Source organism: Paramormyrops kingsleyae, chromosome 17, assembly GCF_048594095.1.
Source record: "Paramormyrops kingsleyae isolate MSU_618 chromosome 17, PKINGS_0.4, whole genome shotgun sequence".
Classification (NCBI taxonomy): domain Eukaryota; kingdom Metazoa; phylum Chordata; class Actinopteri; order Osteoglossiformes; family Mormyridae; genus Paramormyrops; species Paramormyrops kingsleyae.
Genome location: NC_132813.1, coordinates 17,255,367 through 17,270,845, shown reverse-complemented (window position 1 = coordinate 17,270,845; position 15,479 = coordinate 17,255,367). Strand labels below are relative to the sequence as shown.

The following is a 15,479-nucleotide window of genomic DNA, read 5'->3' as shown; positions in this document are numbered from 1 at the left end:
AGTGGTGTATGGTGTTTTTCCCAAGCTCCGCCACCAGGTGTCAACAGAGATCATAGTTTTCTACACTAATACTTCCAAGAATATAAGATGTTCATATGTGTTCCGTTTTATACGAAACATAAACGACATATATTATTGTGCCTCTGTATTTTGTAAAGTTTAAGCTTTCGGTTCCATCCAGTACCGTTTGATTCTGTTATGTGACTATATCCATAGACTGAAGTTCCTTTGCTCAACCGGTGTTCTAAGAAATGTGGAACCGCTTTCTTAAACCGTTCTACACTGTCACCGGTTCAGTTTCCTTCCGTAAAAACCATTTGGATTAGGGGATATTAGAGGGATGCCCAAACTTTCTTTACCCTAGTCCTTTCGGACTTCAGAAGGCACGAACATTGACAAATGACTCACACTGCCCCTTAAATCCAGTGCAAAACAATACACGTAGCCAACAATACACAAAAGTACTACCTACGATTAAAAGGATTAAGCTGTGAATCACAGCCCAAATAAAATGAATGGCATTCCTACGCGCTTCATCGCCATCACAGCTCACTTTGTGTTTCCGGGTGAAATCACTGCACCACGATATATTCAAGCTGGGGCTGTGAAACGGGAAGCTGGCGGCGGCTGGGTGCGAGTCAGAGAGAGAGAGAGAGACAGAGAGAGAGAGAGACAGAGACAGAGAGAGAGAGAGAGAGAGAGAGAGAGAGAGAGAGAGAGAGAGAGAGAGAAAGAGACAGACAGAGAGAGAGAGAGAGAGAGAGAGAAAGGGGGAGGGAGGAGTGAAACCGAATGAGGATCGGGGGGAAAAGCTGTAGCTCAGTTCTTCGTTTCTGTCCGCCTTTCTAAAAAAAAGAAAAGGGGGAAAAAAGCGACAGCTTTCGCCCACCTGCATCGCGTTGTCTGACATGTAAAGCCCCGTGTTTGGGTGCTCCCTTACCGGAGGAACTTGGCCAGTGGCCGGATCAGTGCGTTTCATTGCGGGAAGGAAACTTCGGGTCTGCGGAGAAGAAAACTTAGGACCTGCGATAAACACATGAAGGTAAAGCGCCCGGCCGTACAGTCTCTATCAGACCACTGGAATAGTTAACCTAGTTAACTTGTATCCATATCCACTGGATTACTGCTCTAACCTGGTTAACTTGTATCCATATCCGCTGGATTACTGCTCTAACCTGGTTAACTTCTATCCATATCCGCTGATTTCCCTCCAACTGACACACTGTCGCTCTTATGTATTCCGCATATTTTCCCTAAAGGAGGATTTGCCGCATAAGTTAAATAATGCTAATAATGCTATATCTTAACCAGTGTGTTAGCATACAGTATTTGCCTCTGATTTGATTTCGGTCTTTGCTATGTTCTAATACAGCTTGTTTTTAACGAATTACGTCGCAGTTGGCAAACAATCTTGTAGTTGTTTACAGCGTTTACACGCTGCTACACGATGGACACCTGTAAAGCTGAATCAGTGCGATCTTATAAATTAGTCTGGCTGTTTCTCATAGTCGCGTTACTGTTATAATGTTTTGTCATATGGGCTGTTGTTTACTGCCCTGTCGGCGGCCCCGGTTTTGCTCCTCCGATGGCATTTTCACTGCGGTTGTTATTCCTGATGTTTCCCAGCGGATCACCATCCGCGCATCTCCGTAATGCGCCACCTTCTCCGGCGCTGTCATCTGTACCTCTGCCTTAAACTTTAGGGAAAAAAAACCTGCAAATATCCGGAATCTACATTAAAGTTTTTATTGTTTAAATTATGCTGGGATTTTCTGATGGCCAACTGGAGTGGTTTATATGTACACTGGCATTATATTTAGGCGGGGGTGCTCCCGTCGGTATGAATTGCATCGTGCAGCTTGGTGATGGGCGGGGGAGTATTGAGGGGAAAACAGAGAGGAAAACACCGTTCTGCTCTGCGTACCTTAGCGGCGAGATTAGCGGGAGGCGCCGACCTGTACGCGGGATAACGCGTGGAGGCGAGGTTGTATGCGGCACGACGCGTCGCCAAACAACAGGTGCCTCTGGTCCGCGATACGGAGTCACGGATCTGCTCCTGTGTGGTTGCCTCCTCTCTCCGGTGTCACTTTTAATAAAACGCTTTAAAGGGAAGGGTTTGAAGCTGCTGTAGTGCCGCTCCTGTGAGGTGATTCCATCACAGCGGAACGTCCGCTGTACTGGGAACGTTTTTACCTTTACTGGTCTTTACTGGATGAAATGGCGCGGATCAAAAACATAGGGCTACTAAAAATCTTGATATCTTCTCAGGCGAAATAGTCCATCTTGAATCCTTCTATAGTAATTCCTTCTCTTTGATTCTACACCGATCACAGGACAGTCATGACATGATTTAAAAAGCCTCAAAGCGTTATCTAGGTAGGGTTGAATGGGGAAACGCAGATGCCGCTTTGATGTGCCTCTCAGGAATTACCCGTGTGAATTATCCGTGTTTCAGTGTAGAGTGACGTAAAGCTTGGAGCCCTTGGGGACAGCGCGCGATGGGATGGTGTGCTGCCAGTCACCAGCTCGGTTTACCTGCTTTCCTTTGCTCCGTTTGTTGTCTTCCCCTGGGATAAAACCGGTGGGTGTTTGTATGGCTCAGCCCGCCTACTGCTGCCATAAAAGCTCTCGTTTACAGGCCATTCGCTGCTTAATCATTTGTTCATTTAAGGCCCACTATCAAAGTCCGGAAGGTGGTACTTAACTTCACTCCCCTAATGGCGAACATGCACCATTGCAGTCTTCTACCGACAAAATTGGTTTGTTTGTTTATTTATTTATTGTGAATCGGAGCCTGTGTGACCCACAAGCATGTGATGTGACACTAAGTCAGTGGAACTGCAGCGCATAGGGTAGATGTCCTGAAATAGCTCGTGTGACGTCACCGGTCATATGACCGCGTGCGGGGGTTAGCCCGGGGTGGCAGCGGGGGATGTTTTTCTGTTAGTGTTTTCTTGCAGGGTCACGGGAGTTGGAGCGACTGTGGTGTGAATGAACCTTTCTTCTTGTAATGTGAAGGCTTTTGTATATTGGGTAGAGTATTTTTAGTTTTTCTTAAGACTGAAAGCGCACCACACGTACGCAAGCGAACGCATAGGCATTCTGACAGCTGCGTTTCCGCAGAAGTTGCCATTCACAGATCTGGCGTCATTTTGAAAGACTGTCAGAGTGGAGTGGTGGTCGTAGGGAATGATGATAATATCCCAAAGCTTTTCCGTACGCCACTGTGGCTCCGACCGCCACACCCGGCTGCCCATATGGAGAGGCCTCTTTGGCCCTTTCCTCACGTCGGCTGGGGCAGGTGTGTCTGTGGCCTTGACTGGGGAGTCCACATCCGCTCCCCTCGTGCCACTTCAGCCCATTTCTGTTCCTCATTGTCAGAACCCAGTGTGCTTTCTAAGCAGACTGTGGTTTTAAGATGGGTCCGTGCCTTTAGTCAGGGGAAAAGTACGGAGGAGAACCGTGCAGAACGGAACGGAGGTCTGTGGCGTACCTTCTGTCCTTAGGGTGTAAGTGTTTTTTGACTTTACCCTTGATATCAATGTCCAGTATAGCTCAGAGCTTCTGTGTCCTGTATTCAGGGTGGGGGTTGTTTTTCCAGCGCCTTTGGGCTATAAAAGTAACGCATCACGGGAGGCTGTCTGGTGTGGCTGTCTGCAGGGCATTGTCACTGCTGTTGTCCCTGCCCCCCTCCCCAATCTATCACAGTCATCCACATACCTGTGAAGTCAGGATGCTTTTTGTGTACTTTTATGTTGTGGGGCACAGAAAACAACTTTTGCGTTGAGTCGTTGCCCAATCCCAGCTGCCCAGGACAGTTTCCAAGCTGCCCCCTTCCTGCTGTGTGGTGAATGGGTGCAGTGAGAGGGTCTCTCTGACCCCTCCGAAGGCCAAATCCTGACTTTTCAGCATGTTCTGTCTTCCCATTGAAGTGCTCCCACGCCTAGGAGTCACTCTCACGCGCATGAGTCACTTTAACGAGAGAGGCCTTCTCATTCTGACTTTCATCAGGTATCATTCCTCTCTTGCAACTAATGCTTGGCATATTCCAACTGAAGCTGCGCCACCAATAATAAGGCTGTTATATCCAGGGTTACACAGTAAACCGCTACTGAAAACAATGTGGTACTAGAATTTTGAAAATGGCATTTTGAAAAAATGGATACTTTTTATTGTTTGATGTGGCTAAAAGAGATGTGTCCCTGTGACAGTGACAGTGGTGTTGCTTTAGTGGTGTGTGAGACTAAGGCGGCGAGAGCAGTGCACTTTTACATTTTCTTCAGAGGTTCGACTTGAAGAGATGTTAGCAGCTTCATAAATATAATACCTGAACTCATTGACAAAGAGGAAGTGAATTAATGCTGATATTTCGGGTATAAAGTTGGCAAAAAGTCTCTCAACACGCGGCACCGTCGTGCGACGGCTCCTTTAAAGTGTCTTGCAAAAGGAGTCGGTGCGTCGGCCCTGGCCAGACGTCAGATGGACAAACATCCCGACCTTTTCAAGGAATTCAACGACGGACAGGTGATCGTTGGCTTGTTCACTGCCCTGTTATGTTGTTGGAAGTAATCAGTGATTTGAAAAGTCTCCACAGCAGTAGTATACATATTCATACATAATCTACAGTGATGTGTGAGTCTGTTTCACGGCCGACCCAAACGCGCATATTAATTCTACGCAATGGACAAAATGATCCACGACTTGCATTTTTGACTAATATGCTTAAATATTAGTTTAGCTGATCCGTCCGCAAACAACCTGAATATCATGAAAAACATTTTTGCTTGAAATAAAACAGAGTAATGACTTGAGAGATTCCCCTTTTTAAGGGAAAAATATCGGAAAACTGTCAAGTATCGACGTTGAAACAAATTTTGATATTGTGACTGCACTAGTCATGTTTCCAGCTATCAGTGTCGTTGGGCGGTGAGAATTTTGAACCTGTGAATTCAGTTTTATTGTTCACCCGTTGCCACTTCTCCAGTCTAAAGATGTTTGTAGGTCTCCCCCCTCTTCTCACTCCTCCTATTCCTCTTCCTTTTGCGGCATCCATGCCCATTGACCAAGAGTCCCATCCAGTTGTGTAACATCCTCTCCAGGAAGTAGGCAACAGGCTTCACGTTCGCTTGCAGCGCCCCCTGCTGCCTCGGAGCCCCTGGTGTGCCGTGCGGGGGCTGAGGCTTCTGCTCAGGGGCAATCTTTGGCAATTTTCGGAGCCCCGGAGGCCGCCAGGGAGCTTTCTGACAGAATTCTCTAGAGTTCACCATGACAAGATGGGGCCTGTTGCAGAATTTGAGGTGCGGGAGGCAGCAGGAGCCCCCCCCGGCTGCGTCTCCAGGTTACGGTTGACTACCGCCACGGTAGGAGGGGTGGGCTCTAAGCTGCTGCCATCTTGGGTGACTATAGGTCTCTCCCCCTCTGCCTCCCTCCTCCACCTTTCTCTCTTCTCCTCCTCCTCCCTCTCTCTCAGCCCTTCCCCCCACCTACCCCCTACTGCTAACTCATCTGGTTCCATGTGGTGCATTTTGAAAAGCCAGGCAGGCCAACTGGGTCTTTAACCAATGAGTGCTATGTAATTGCACAAAGCAGGCCACGCCTCTCACAGCAGGCCGTGCCTCTCGCAGGAGGGCCCCCAACCCAAAAATTTTGGGTGCCCCCCCCCTAATCTTTGGGGGCTGTTTCTCCACACTGTGGCTTTGCAGCCCCCGACTCTGTACTGCAGACTGAATTCTGGTCCCTGTGAAATTGCTCCCCTTGTCATTCATGGCTTCCTCGTGGCGTGTGACAGTGTGGTGATGTGCCCAGTGGCCTGAGCCCAAAACTTTAAACGCTGCCGGCAGCTATGTGGGGGGGGGGGGCTGGCTCGGCCCAGCCCACCTGTCAGCTGGCTGCTGCTGGGGGGGAGTGGCACCCACAATCCTTAAGAGGGGAGCGACTTCTGCATGAAGTCGGAGAAGAGTGGTACGGCTTATTACCCCCCCCCCCCCGCTGCGGAATGGCTGAATGGGAGACGCTTTGTCGGCCCATGACTGCGGCCTTTGTACAAGGCAGTACCGTAAACCCTTCCGCTGTGCCAGCCCATAATGAACAATGCGAAATGCGACCATCCCTGACAACGGGGGTGGGGGTGGGGGGGGGGCAGCTCTCACTGTTTCCCACAGCTGAAGCATCAATGTTTATCTTCCTCCAGTAGGACAGAGGATCACAGTGTTTCCGGCAAGTTCTGCTGCTAGCTTCTGTGAGCACCCACCTCCTGGGCCTTCGCGTCTTGTCGAGTGGAACTTTGTCCCTTTTTCGGGATTGGTCACGGAAGCGTGTTCGTCCCTCCCCCTAGCGCTCCGCCCTGCCCCAACGGCTCGGAAGCAGGACCTTTGTTCCTTCACGCTGGTGAGGGTAACTGATTAATGCCCCCATCGCCACCTCCACCCCTCAGGGCACTATTGTGCTCCAGGAACGAAGGATCCAAAAGGTCATCTTAACAATCACCTCGTGCTTTTTGTGTATTTTTTTTATGGGGCTGAAAGAATGGAAGCTGGTCCTAGGGGCTAAATCTGGAGGTAAGTCTCAGGGGAAGTGGGGGGGGGGGGGGGGCTAAACTTGGTATTTCCCTGGTTCCTCTTCATAACCTCACAATTAACTAGCCACCTTCTCTGGACTGGAGTTGGTGTTCGGGTTTGGGACTGTGGGTGTATCTGTTCTATCTGCCCCCTGGGTTTGTGTCCTGTCAATCATCAGGGGACATTGCCATCTGGAATGCTAATCTTCTGTGTGTCCGTCATTTATGGCAGTGAGACAGCCCCCAAGTCATGCACACGATGCTTGCAGTCCCCCCTGGTCTGTTGTAAGTGGCAGCTGAAGCGCAATGGGGGGGGGGGGGTCTGGTGTCCTCACAAGCCTTTTCTCCCTCTCTGTGTGGCCTGACTGCTGTCCTGCTGCGGGGCACCTGTGTGTGGCGCTGCAGCTGGAGTAACTTACTCTGAGCTGTAGTGGCAGGTATCTCTCCTGCACTTTTAAAGCTGCAGGTCTGTGTCCTTGACCCACTTTCCTGAGAATCCCAGCTGCCATGCGGACGGGAAACATCTCTGCACGTCGTCACCATGAGCTTCGTCCTGTGGAAGAAGCCCAGTTACTGATGTTGCAGCACGGAAGCAGAGAGCAAATCGCCTGTACAGAAAATCCTCTACATACAAACCTCTAGATGCGAACTTTCAAAGATGTAAACGTAACTCTGACGATTCTTAATTTTGTCTTTAATCTGACTTGTATCCGACTTACTAAAATGTGCATAGGTATTCTTGATACAGTAACGTAGGCTTTTGCTCGCAAGCAGTAAGCGAGATCAGCTGGCTGAAAACAATGGAGGTAAAAGGAACTCTTGCTTCCTGTTACAACCACATTTATAACAAAAAATACAGATTAATTTTAAAAGCATTTTCTTACGTACAAATAGCTCTACATGTAGATGTTTTCGATAGGAGTGGAGGGCTGGCGATTAGAGCATCATCAGCTGGATGCTTAGGCTAACTTTGGACTTGCAAACTGGTTTGTATCTTGGGGACCTGCTGTACAAACCTGGCCAGAATAGCTTGCCTGGCTCAACTGAGCTCTGGATGAGGAGTTTAGAGAAATGGCGTGAGCTACTTTCCATGAGCATGGTTACGGTGTAGCTCATTGGTGGGGGTAGGCGTGTACCGCGAGGGGGAGGACTGGGATGACAAACCTGGCGCTCCAGAACTGGCCGGTGTCCGATGCTACAGGCTGGAGGTGCAGCTGCTTAACCACTGGCAAGGTGCGTGAGGGGCCATCGTTGTCACTGGGGAGAGACAGGCTTGGGAACGCCGCCTCCCATCCCCCCCCCCAAGCAGCTGAATGCCCCTGGGGGCTGTGCTTCCTGGGCTATGATGTCTGCTCGTCCATGCTGACCTTTCACTGGCCATTTCCTCGGCCTCTGAAGTTCTCGAGCTCTGTGACATGGCGGTTTCTGTAACAAGGCCCCTCATTGAAAGGATGTCAATCCGAACCCCGTAGGAGGCCCGGCGCAGTTTTGCATGTGAAATGCACACATGAAGGACCGTTTGGCAGGAGTGAGGAGGAGGCCGGGCTGAGCCGGCCTGGGGGCACGCTCCAGCCCACTCGGGGTGGGGGGTGGCACGTCACAGCCGGCTCGTGGGTGATCCAGCAAGTGGAATCTGGGGCAGTGCTAAGAGGCGGCTGCAGCTTTGATTGGCCACCGGTCATTATTCATAGTCTGTTGGAGAGGGCCACATGCCAGGCATTCCAGAGCGAGAGGCCGAATGTGAGGGATGGAGGAAGAGGAAGATCGATCGGCCCAATGGGGAATTTCCTAGAATCCTGCTGGGTGACTGAGTGACTGTATGTGGTGGTGATGTGTGCGGAGTCTGGTTTCGTTCGCCACTGCAAATATTTACCTTTTACCTTACCTTCCAGCCGTATGTGGTGTTCCTTCTTTCTTTGTGTGTGTCTGTCTGTCTCTGTTTTTGCTGTCACGCTATATTTAAATCTCACCCATGCTTCCTGTTTCCAAACTCCCAACTGAAATTTGTGGAACAAAGTGGGTAGGCCTTTGGTGTCTCGTGAGTGAAGTGTGAAGTCTCTATCCATAACGGGGAATTGAGAACTTTCTAGAAAAACTGTTACCTCGGGCTGTGCCTGTCTTCTTGTTTGCATACTGATAAGAATGGAAGTGTGTGGGTGGATTATGTTTATATTACATTGTGGGGACCATTTTTCAGGTCCCCACAAAGATCTATGAGGTAAGGAGCATGCACTGATTACAGTGCGTTGCCGCACCCACAACACGACAAACCACCTCAAGAATGAGACCCTGAGTGCAGCCATGTGGCGGGTGACATCTCAGCACCACACCAGTCCAAATGGACCAGTGTGAGGTTTTTCCCGTGGCTGGAGCCACCAACCCCCAAGTTATTCCCTGTATGTTGGAGGACGTCCTTATAGGTCCCAAAAGACCTATCAATGCAATCAAATAACTAATAATGCCTAAAGTCTTGTATTTTCTTTGGTTACTTATGGTTAAGGTTAGGGCTGGGTAGGGGTTAAGTTTGTCATGTTGGGATTAGAGTTTTCCTCATAGAAATGAATGAATGGAGAGTCCCCACAAAGATACAATTACAAACCTGTGTTTTCGTTCCTCAGGGAGATGGGATGGGATCGGGTGGGGGGGTGCAGTCGCCGTGAGAGACCACATTGTGGAACACAATCAAGGTGATGGTGGTAACTGTGGAGATGCTAGCCCTGGGCCGGCCGAAAGCACATGCAGGGGGCGGTAACAGTGAGTGAACTGCAAGTCGGCCTGAACCGGCACGCACACGACGATGATGATGATGATGATGTAAACAAGGTGAACCACAAGGCAGCACCAGCCCCTGGAATCATCCGTGTGCCACAGGATGTGGCTTCTGGGTGGGGGTGGGCAGTTCAGCTTCCTCACATTTCTAAGTATGTATCTAATTTCCAAGGAGGGTTTCCGATCTTTGGGGTTGGGGTGGTTATGGCTTAAGGTCCATTACAGAAGTGTTAAATTGAGCAGTAAAAATGGGGATGGAGGGTTTGGGAAGCATATAGGGCTCAGGTGGAGGCTCTTGGGGGGTGTATGGAGTCCGTGGGGGGGAGGGCAGGGGGGTTGGGGCCCGGCAGAAGGCTCTGGGGAGCAGAGGGGGCATAGGTGGGGCTGAATAGACACAGAGCGGCCATTTTTCGACAGGCCTCCGTCTACACAGAGGAGCGTGGCGCCGGCCTGCCAGCGAGGAGGCCCACCATGCCCTGTGCTCTCTCTTCTTTGTGTCCATTGTTCCGCTCACTGACATGTTCGTTTGTTCTTGTTTTATTTTTATCGTCGCCCTTTTCTGGAGCCTGATTTCTCGTCAGTACGGAGCGGCCTTCCCTGCGTCGGACGCTTAAACAGTCCCGGGTGTCTAATGGATCCAACCATAATTTTGTCTTTAATCTGACTTGTATCCGACTTACTAAAATGTGCATAGGTATTCTTGATACAGTAACGTAGGCTTTTGCTCGCAAGCAGTAAGCGAGATCAGCTGGCTGAAAACAATGGAGGTAAAAGGAACTCTTGCTTCCTGTTACAACCACATTTATAACAAAAAATACAGATTAATTTTAAAAGCATTTTCTTACGTACAAATAGCTCTACATGTAGATGTTTTCGATAGGAGTGGAGGGCTGGCGATTAGAGCATCATCAGCTGGATGCTTAGGCTAACTTTGGACTTGCAAACTGGTTTGTATCTTGGGGACCTGCTGTACAAACCTGGCCAGAATAGCTTGCCTGGCTCAACTGAGCTCTGGATGAGGAGTTTAGAGAAATGGCGTGAGCTACTTTCCATGAGCATGGTTACGGTGTAGCTCATTGGTGGGGGTAGGCGTGTACCGCGAGGGGGAGGACTGGGATGACAAACCTGGCGCGGCCTTCCCTGCGTCGGACGCTTAAACAGTCCCGGGTGTCTAATGGATCCAACCCCCCCCCCCCCCCCCCCCCCCAAAACCCCTGTGGCAAGAGACCTGTTATCTGTCTGGAAAGCAGCTGATGCAATGTGTGGCTTTTCTGCTCTGGACTCTGCACAGCCGCCCTTGCTCTGGCTGACCCCCATGCCCGTGCCGTCACTTTGGGGGGGGGGGGGCCCGTTATAATTTGGCTGCCACCCTCTGCTGAGGTGCTACTGGACTCAGTCCTTTTTGTGAACAGCAAACATCGAGTGAGAACAGAATCGCTGCCGAGCACGGGATGGATTCCATCCCTGGTAGCTTTTATAAGTGACCCTTCATATGCATGTTTGCCACTTTATATCTGTACACTGTCACCTTATTTTACATCCCATTCAACGCACATTTTAACTTTTTTTTTTTTTACCTTTAAAGTATTACTATTAATCTTATGTTTGTTTGATTCTGTAGCTGCCCTTTGCCATGTGACTTTGTTTACTGATGCTAATGTTAGAAGTGAAACAAACAGTTTTTGGTTGTATGACAGATCTGATTATAAATGCAGTCGTTTAAATGTGTGACACGGTAAGCTTCTTAAGATATTACGTGGTGATCAGGGCATATTTTAGCGGTGAGTTCTGCTCCTGTGGAGAGAGCAGTTACCGCCTCGGGACTCGCCTGAAATTTGGCGCACGGACCTGCAGTGTGACGGTGGAGCAGTGTGGAGGCGCAGTGCCGCTCACTGCGTGGGAAGTGCGTGCGGAGCGTGTGTCGTCCGTGTTAAGCAGGCGCCACCCGTGCACCGGCCCTTGGGGACAGCTTGTGAGGTCATCGTTGTCCCAGAAGGCCGTTTCCTCTGCTGCCTTCTTGGCCACGTGAGGTCACACCCTAGTAAACAAGATAGTGCATCTTGTTTGTGCGGAAGTCAGGCCCCTGGGCAGCAAGTTATATTATCTGTGGGATCAAAGGCTCTGTTCCTCGATTCAGAGGTTTACTCTTTGAAGATGAATTTATGAAGTGTACGAACTTCCTGTCTCGCCAAACGGAACTTATCCATTTATAGCAGGGTAAGGTAAACAGAAAGCTGTGTACTTCTGTTTTAAGGTGACACTTCAGGGAACAGGGTTTTTTTTCCACAGCGATCTGCTTCTCCTTTTTGTTCCAAACTCATAGTGTAAAAACAGGTTTGCCAATAACAGCCGCCGCTTTCAGAATGAGGGATCGTTCCTGTTCCTTAAATGGTACCGTTGTAGTTGAGAGTTGCCGTGAATTCCCCCGCCTGTGTATTTGTCTACCTGTGAATCGGTGATGCTGGTGAGGGACCGAGCATAGCAGAGGAGGAACAGCACCTGTGGAAGTCCCCAAGTGCCCTCTGAAGGGACTCTGTGCTCCAAGAGGGAGCACAAAGGCCCCCACAGCCACCTCTTTCTCAGACCTCTAAGATCCCGAGGTGGGTGCAGCGGTGCTGCTCTTCAAGGAAATCCCGACCGAAACGAAAGTCATTGGCTTGGGAATTCAAGACGCGGTTTCAGCAAGATGAGATGAACTGAGTGTGCTGCAGTGACCCGTACATGTGGATGCCTTGACTGCCCCCCCCCCCCCCCCCATGGGTTAAGCCTTCATGGGCTTCAGCCCTTGCTACGCCTCCGCTCCACACGTTGTTCTCCGAGGGCTGCGCCGGCGGGCCGTTATCATTTGAAACACTAACCTCATCTTAACACTTGCTGCTAATGGGAAATGGTGAATTATTGAGAAGGCCCTTTGCATGCCTCACTGAAATGCGCCGTGCATGGCACTGCCTTCCGGTGCATGGCTGCATGCATGAGGGGGATGTAGTACTCTCCTGCCTGCCATGCCATGCCATGTTGCAGCTCCTGTGTAGCTCTGTCTCTGAGCTGTATATAGACACACAGACTTGTCCTTCCCGCGGGCAGCATAGTGCTGAGTCAGGCGTTTTCCGGAGTACCGTGGGCCCTGCGCAGGCTTCCTGCCCTTGCCCTCAAGATGGCCCTGATGGTCGCATGTGGGGTTGCGATAGTGCCGCAGTGAGAGAGGGAGAGACATGGAGGGAGAGAGAGTGCTGCAGAACTTGGCCAGTCAGTCCCCTCCTGCCCCGACTCTCTCTCTCTCTCTCGCTTGCTCACCCTCCCCCCACCTCGCCCTCTCTGTTTGACTGTTCCTCACACACAGATTCACACACCTACCTCACTCCGCTTCCTCCCATTTCAGATGCTGCACCCCCCATCGCCTTGGATCTCCTGAGTTTGGAGGAGTGTCCCGGGAAGTGACTGCTCCGAGCTGACATCAGGTAGGTGCATGCGTGCGTGTGTGTGCATGCGTGTGTGCGTGACTCGCACGCATGCCTGCTCCGTGCTCACGGAAATGGGCGGTACGGTGGCGTTGGGCAGGCTGTAGCAGGCCCTCCGCGATAAGAGGGACAGAAGCAAAATGGTGCGCCACAAAACCCGTGACCAGCTTCGTGGGAGCGCCTTGGAGATTACAGAAACCGCTCAACTCGCCGCCGTCGCTGACTTCTGGGAAAAGCCTCCCAACCTCAGGCCCGTGTAGCTGGAATGTGTTTATCCGTGCACCGTGGAATCTGGGAGGGGCTTTGCCTTGACAGGCACGGAATGTCAGAGATCTTCTCAAACTTCTCACCTAGGAAGCAAGCCTCACCTCATGTCGTACCTAACTGTTAAATTGTGTGTGTCTGTGGGGGGTGGGTTGCTTCCTATAAACTCTTTGTCTGGCTTTGTACATGTTCCTGGAAAACGGTGCCATTCCAGCCACAAGGCCAGCCCTCCTGCCTTCAGGGTGGGGTGGGGCGGGGTGTGGGGGGGTTTCCTCATTGTTCATGTTGTTTATCCTCTCCCCCACTATGTTTTTGGATTTGTGACTAGCTTGTTGGCCACCGCCTCCCTACACACATGCACTTCTTGCAGTATAAGGTGCCCCCCCGCCCAACCCATTAGTTGATGTAGGTCCAAGGATTGGAGTATGAACCGTATGAACCGTGAATAATGAGCACTACCCGTGCCCCCCGGCACTGGAGGGCCCCGCCCGCCTGTCCTCGTTTGTCCCCACCTGTCCTCATTTCACCTGTTTAGAGCTTAATTGTGACATCGGAGACATCCGCATAGAGTGGTGCAGCTTGGGTGTCGTAGCTGCAAGGCATGATGGGCAATTTCTACAGGTGTCTCTTTGTCATCTATTCCACCAGCTGAGTGATGAGGTGCAGGACCTGTTTGAGTCGGCCATCCCAAACGAGGCGCGGTGGGCTTTGTATTTCAGTGGCTCTGTCTACAGGTGTTGGAGAGAGTGCTGCATCGCTCTCACTGCTGCTTGCTCCCTCTCGCTGTCTTGCTGACCCCTGCCTTTTATCAGCGTGCCAGGCATGTGAATCGGATTGACCCCCCCCCCCCCCTTTTTGTGCCACTCCGAGGACGTCCTGTTGGCTGTACCTCTGTGGTATCAGTGATGTTCTCACCGCTGGGGAATGTGGCCACTCTCGGTCTGGCTCACCAGCCACATGCTGGGCTTGCGAGGGGCGCCCTCCTGGTGGCCAGATAGGGTACTGCGGTGTGAGAAGTGGGCACAGAGGCCACCATTGACGGGTGGTGAGTGAATCTCCTTTGTCAACTCAGGCTCCCAGGCTTCTGCGACTCGATTTGCTCTCTAAGTGAGCAAGATGGATGGGCTGTATAAATCTCCCCGACTTGTTTGTGAGGCAAATGATTAACTTGGGGTTATTAAGAGAAACACAGAGCTGCTATCTTTATGTCGCTCGACCTGAGAACTACAGAGAAGTGAAAGTTTCCTGTGAGTTCATTCACAGAGCGACGGTTCCTTGTGTATGAGTGAGGTCCGGTCCTCCTCCAACTGCCACCGCCTCGCCAGTCCGCCGTTCGCCCCCTTTTATCATTTATGGCTGTCCCTGGACCCCCGGTGGCTGCAGGGGCCTTATTGGAATAGCCAGCTACATCTTCGGTTACCACTTGCTTCCAATCCCGTGTGAGCTCCTCTGGGAAAAGCGTCGAGCGCTTGTTTTATGTGGGTACCGGCCTGAATCTTGTTTTGTTTCATCTGTCACTTGATCCTGGTTCCACAGAAGCACTTGAGAGAGAATGGAGATCGCGTTCGTCTCCTATCCCCGCGCCATGATTCGCTGCTGATTCTCGACATCCATTAAGTGGAGGCAGTTCAGTGCTTGTGTTGGGGGAGGGGGGGTCATTTGTGGCCACTGGGCCAGGTGCCAGCAGAGCTGACGTTCATCTGCCCGCCTCGTTGTATCTCGGCTGTCTTGTGCTAACTTTCTGTTGATCATTAACCAAGGGAGTTAGCGTTTAAATTGTGCCTGGTGTATCTGAAGTTTCAGCAGCTGTCTCGGGGCTTTCAGTGCAAGTGAATGACTTATCTGCCATAAGCCAGTTTCTTCACTTAGTTTGTTGAACACTGTAGTAATAATGATAAAAACTGAGGACATTTTGTCCTTGTTTATAATATTGTTTGCTAAGTATTCCGTTAGAGCTCTGACATTGCTCTCTTTATGTCCTTTTGGTCTATTAAGTCGCTGTTTTTGGTATCTGCCTGATCGGCTCGCCGGGACAGATGTGGTGCTGTGACACCTCTGAGTTTTTAGGGAGTTAAGCAGCAACCTGCTGATGAGCTGGGCTGGGCCTGGTTGTGTTCTGGGCAGGTAGCGTGCAATAGCGTCATCCCCAGGAGCTGTGCGTGGAAGATGCACGTTGGCGAATAAGCTCACACTCTGAGATGTGCTCCCTGCGCCTGGCTCTCGTCCAGGCAGTATGGGGACCCGCTGCAGGTCCCGCAGCCGTTTGGCTGGACGGCGTGTGTGTTTGAGCCGTGCCGCTTGCGCTTGGCCTGATACGATCTGCAGTCCTTGCATGTTCCCGTAGTAACTTTCCCTCTGCAGTCAGGCTACTGCGCGTGTGACCGCCCTCCGCTTTCGTGAAACGTACACCTTCAAAGCTCCGTATCTGCCGG

General features: G+C 51.0%; 1 protein-coding gene across 2 annotated transcripts in view; it reads left to right on the top strand.

Annotated features, from left to right (window-relative positions):
• The first annotated feature begins 733 nt into the window (after positions 1–733).
• Positions 734–15,479, top strand: part of pik3cb (phosphatidylinositol-4,5-bisphosphate 3-kinase, catalytic subunit beta) — a 37,225-nt gene continuing 22,479 nt past the window's right edge. Inside the window, exons 1-2 of one of the 2 annotated variants that reach the window (XM_072701201.1) lie at positions 734–1,042; positions 12,705–12,783. The gene's annotated coding sequence lies outside the window, so the exon portion shown is untranslated. Of the gene's footprint in view, positions 1,043–6,204; positions 6,558–12,704; positions 12,784–15,479 lie in introns of those variants that run through there. The other variant, XM_072701202.1, reaches the window with a different exon arrangement.